The sequence below is a fragment of the Lucilia cuprina genome, chromosome 4, assembly GCF_022045245.1.
Source record: "Lucilia cuprina isolate Lc7/37 chromosome 4, ASM2204524v1, whole genome shotgun sequence".
Lineage (NCBI taxonomy): Eukaryota > Metazoa > Arthropoda > Insecta > Diptera > Calliphoridae > Lucilia > Lucilia cuprina.
This window is the reverse complement of record NC_060952.1, coordinates 83,694,287-83,699,540: the sequence shown is the minus strand read 5'-3', so window position 1 is coordinate 83,699,540 and position 5,254 is coordinate 83,694,287. Positions and strand designations below refer to the sequence as shown.

At 30.0% G+C, this 5,254-nt stretch overlaps 1 long non-coding RNA gene across 2 annotated transcripts; it reads right to left on the bottom strand.

The window, feature by feature from the left end:
* Nucleotides 1-3,105: 3,105 nt before the first annotated feature.
* LOC124419690 lies at nucleotides 3,106-4,913 on the bottom strand. Of its 2 annotated transcripts, XR_006940757.1 has the most exons (4): nucleotides 4,478-4,913; nucleotides 4,267-4,408; nucleotides 3,390-3,552; nucleotides 3,106-3,302 (listed from the first exon to the last, which is right to left on the bottom strand). It is a non-coding gene; the product is annotated as an uncharacterized LOC124419690 (long non-coding RNA). The 2 variants fall into 2 exon arrangements; XR_006940758.1 differs by lacking the exon at nucleotides 4,267-4,408 and having other exon boundaries at nucleotides 4,478-4,496.
* Nucleotides 4,914-5,254: the final 341 nt, after the last annotated feature.

Below are 5,254 nucleotides of genomic sequence, written 5' to 3'. Positions count from 1 at the left end.
AGATAGATAGATAGATAGATAGATAGATAGATAGATAGATAGATAGATAGATAGATAGATAGATAGATAGATAGATAGATAGATAGATAGATAAATAGATAGATATCACAACATTAAATATTCTGGTCTGAATGGTTAACTTAATTTTTTATCTTAAAGGTGTAAATAACCATCATCGATCGACCAAAATTTGTTCGGCGTTTGTCCGAAGGACCATAAATATAAAAATAATTATTAATAGTTAACATTGTGTGAAATGAATAATAGTGCCAAGTGTTATCAAAATAACTTCATCTACATTCAAATTGTAGAACAATACTATTTATTTTTATTTCGTTCATTATTTTTTTTTTTACATAAATTTAATTGTAGTTGAATGTAAATGACATGTCATGAAAATAATCATGTTTTGCATATTAAATATGAATAAAATGTTGCAGCAATAAATATTATAGTTTTGTGGTATTCATTAATTTTTTTAGTTTTGAAACCAACCGGTCAAAATGAGGTTTTTATATTCGAAATAATGATTATTATGATGATGATCATCATCATTTTCATTTGCATAATAAAGGGTACTCACTGTAACGCATAATTTCGATATTTTCATAAGTTGTGCAGAGATCTTCAATGAAATCTTATTTTATTTCATTATCAATTTTTTTAAGAAAAATATTGAGTTTTGCGATTTACACAGTTTGCGTGACATACAAACATATGGGTGTGTGAGTAGCCTTAATATATTTAAACAACAGTAATATGCAGTACATGCATGAAAATAAATATGTTTTCATTTTGTCCTTTTCATAAAAATATTCTTTTTAAATACTAAAAATAAATAATACTTTTACTCATTGTTTAAAACATTCAACTATTCATTCATCTTATTCAGAGTCAGTTTCTTCTTTTTTATTTATTTTTTTGTTTTTGTCAGAAAACAAGACAAAGCACAAAAAAAGCTGTAAACCCCTTCTTTTTCTGCTGACTGACTGACAATAATTCATTTCTTTAGATATATTTTTTTCTATAGTCATAGTTGATGTTATTTTCGCTTTTGTTTAGTGTACTTTTTTTGTGTGCAATTTTTTGTTCATAAAACAATACAACAAAATTGTAACAATTGAAAATGTTTTTTGTGATGTCATCTAAATCCCTGAAATTAAATGTCAAAAGAAATGCTGCTTGTTTAGTTGCTCACTGTTGTGTTGTTGCGTTGTCATTGCTTCAGCATGCCACATCTTTTGCTGGTTCATAGTTATGTATGTGGAACGTAAATGTTGCTAACTGCTGACTGCCTGTAATGTCAACCCCAAATATGGCAACCAACCAACAAAACTAAGGCCCCTACAAAAGAATTTTTAATGAATAGTTCCTTTTTTTATTTCTTGTCATTCTTTTATTCTGGCATTATTGTGTAAATTTAACAATAATCAGTGAAAAGTACTTAGTTGAACAAAGATGAAAAATAAAACTGAAAACGTAGTAAATGTATTCCAAAAATTACTTGTATTCGCATTATCCATTATATATATATTTTTTCAATTGTTAACTAGAACAATGCGAAATTTTTAGAAATTAGCACAAAGAGGTGGCCGCAGGAAGAGTGTTATATTTTTTTAGATTTATGCTTGATAATGCAATGTTGATGATATCAAATTTAGGATCTACCTTTATTATTAAACAATGAAGATAAAAATAACGTTTATAGGTAAACTGGTTATGAAACAAGAAAAGAATTTTTCGTTTTCTTTAGAAAAAGGACTGAAAGGGAATAAAAAAAGTTCGCATTTAAATTACATTGTGTTATCTACATTTGGCGCTAAAATAAAAAGGTTTTAATCCAATTTAATTCTAGTTTCAATTTAGTTCAGTTCCACCTAAGTTCTAGGTCAGTTCCACCTAAGTTCTAGTTTTGTCCTAGTTCAGTTCTAGTTCAGTTCTAGTTCAGTTCTAGTTCAGTTCTAGTTCAGTTCTAGTTCAGTTCTAGTTCAGTTCTAGTTCAGTTCTAGTTCAGTTCTAGTTCAGTTCTAGTTCAGTTCTAGTTCAGTTCTGGTTCAGTTCTGGTTCAGTTCTAGTTCAGTTCTAGTTCAGTTCTAGTTCAGTTCTAGTTCAGTTCTAGTTCAGTTCTAGTTCAGTTCTAGTTCTGTTCAGTTCAGTTCGATTTAAAATTTAGTTCAGTTATGATAGTTTATAAAGATTTTAACTTTTGAAGTCATTTTTATAATAATTTTGCAAAATTTAGCTTGTTCATTCTTTTAGTCTTAAAATTCATATTAAAGATTCTAATTTAAAACATGTATTTCTGTTAGAGTTCACCCACGTTTTAGCTGAAATAAAGCAACAACAGCACTATTATTTTTCTTGTCGTATTGCATAATTTTCAAGTTGTTTTTTATAGATTTTTTGCAGTAATTTTTTTTTGTTCTTTGTCATCCAAGTCATTTGCTTCCAAGTCATTTCCCATGTTACAATTTTTGCATATAGAGCGTTGCATAATTTCATTCGCTACAGTGTTTCTTTTATTGCTATATGTGTGAGTGCTTGGAAAGTTGAAGTTTATAGAAAAAGGTTTTTTCTTGTTTTTTTTTCCTTAAGTTCATATTATTCTGAGAAATGTTTTTCTTTTTTGAAAATCTTTGTTATTTTTCCTTTTATCTATACATGACTGTATATATTCCAAGGAATTTTAAGAAAAATTTAAGAAAGTAGAGTAAAACGATGAAATAAATCCTAAGGGAGTGGTTTCTTTCCATAGATGTTAAAAATTCATACACTCAAAATAATTATATTCGTATTTGAATCAATCCAAATCGGTTTAATAGTACATTTAGTACGGTTTTACCGGAAGCATATAGTAAATACTTGTATGAACGAGTCACGTACGAAAGTCTATTGTCCCAGGGACCAAGCCTATTGAAAATGGTTAAGATCGGTCTAATTTGGCCCTAGCCCCTATAAAAAATTTCAAAATTTTACTTAAATGTCCGCAGTTTTCTTTAACAATAAATGGTTCCGTCTATCTATTATGAAAACTAAATGACATTTTAATTTTTGCAACAGGTGTACGGTCGACTTCGCCCGACTCTAATTTCTTACTTGTTTAAACATGTTTTTATATATTTTTATTAAAATAGGTTTAAAAAAAATTACATTTTTATTGTTTAATCAAATTTTAAAGAACCAATTGCCGTGAGTCGTCATAAGCTTTAGGATACATTTTTCATATTCTAAAACCAAAAGATGGTATAACTTCCTGCCTTCCCATTTTATATATTGCAAACTTTTATAAGTTATCAAGGTGGCTAAATGTTCAAAAAAGAGAAAAAATATATTAATTCAATGAAAAATTATCTGCTTTAAAATTTAGTGTAAATAAAAATAAAACTTACCTTTCAAAGACTCATAAGCCTCCTTTAAATTAAATCCCGTTTAAAACACGAGCAGACAACAGTCAACAAAGCTTTGTGTTTGAATGAAGTTTTATTTTACTATGACTTGAACGATCACACAATACAGACTGATACCACTTGCATTCAATTTCTTGAGAATAGCCTGTAAGTTTAAATACATGTACAATGATTTTGAGTATGGATGAGAGAGTTATTATCACTTTTTGCAGAGAGTTATTTTCTCTCAGAGAGTAAGTTAAGCCTTTTTCAACAAACTTTTTTTTAATATTTATAAAAACCCTATTTCTACTCAAACTTTGAGTCCCAATCTAAGAATTGTCTTACTCAATTTAAGAATTTTTATCTTGGGCTTAGTAATATGAATTAAGGCAGACGCGGATCGACGGGGGGAAGGGAAATCCCTCAAAATCGAAAACTTTTTATACAAAATATAAAAATGAGGAAAAAGGATAATAAGTAAAAAGCAACATTTTGCAAAAAAAACCCCTCTACGCTCGAGATGTATCCACGACTGTAATCAGATTAGTTTTTCAAATCATTTCCGATTTATACCACTTTTTCAGTAAGCGTTAGTTAAAAATGAAACTTAAATTTACAAATATATTATCTGGCTATAATTCAAGAATAGTAACTGTTTCTTTCTGTGTAAAATTTAAAAACTACGTTCTCTGTGGCAAAAGGGAAATACAATTAAATAGAACATGCACTTTAGTTTGTTATACAGTGTCTTTTTACTTATGCCCTACACTAGGGTATTATATAGTTACGTGGTGATTTTTGTAACGCTTAGAAATATATGAATTATCAGTAAAACTAAAGGAAAGAAGTTTTGTCGATGATAGCATCGAATCGTTACTTATGATGTGGGGTGTATCCAGAATGAATACCAAATATTCATATCGCTCTGTATTTGGTGTGATTAAAAACAATTAGTCCAAACTATATCTGGTTCGATTATTATTTGTTTCCTTAGTTGATCAGTCGATAGAATATTTGCTCTGTAATTGGTGAGACAAAAAGGTGATATTAATGTTGTCAGACTATCTAAGGGAAACTTTACACATTACCTTGATGATCTTCCCCATCTTGGTGTTGCAATCCAAGGGAAAAGATGTGCTACAGATATTTCTAGGGCCTATAAACTGATGGAGTGAAATGTATCCTTGGCCTTTTCTTAAAGTGATTTCACCATGGATCGAATTAGGAAGCTTTATAACCACAGGAACCGATAGCCCATAAGGTACAATTACGGAGTTTTTCTTGTCCCGGTTATTGGAGAGGTCGCTTGAAGATGCACGTAGTCCATGATTCGGACAAGTTCGGTGCTATTACATATACCTCACATAGGAGTGACTGAGTTTTATAAAATGTGTTTGAGTCGTACTATTTTCACAACAAGTAAATCGAATGATTGAGAAATGTACTGGGTGGGATGTAAGGTATCTTATGCCAACGATATCATTCTTCGAATATGTTCACTGTTTTCTTCGTTCATAGCTTATTTATCGTAGTGTGTTTTCTGTGAATAAGAATATTTGATGAATTCATTATTATTCAGTGAGTTTTCTGTGAATAAGAACAAGTCCTCGGCCTATTTGATGGACTTTTAGTACGGTCTACTGTGTCTAGGAGCTGTTGTCGAATCAAAAGATAAAATTTCATCTGCTTGGTTGTAAAAGGAAGTGATATTTTTGCATATCGGAATTTAAGCTACGGGTCAGCAATGGTGATAAATTAGATTGCTTGTGCATAGACCGGCAGATTTATGTATGTAAGAAGCACAAAGGGTCCTGCCTAGACGGCCTTATATCACGGTGGTCTTTTTATCCATTTGGAAGAATTGA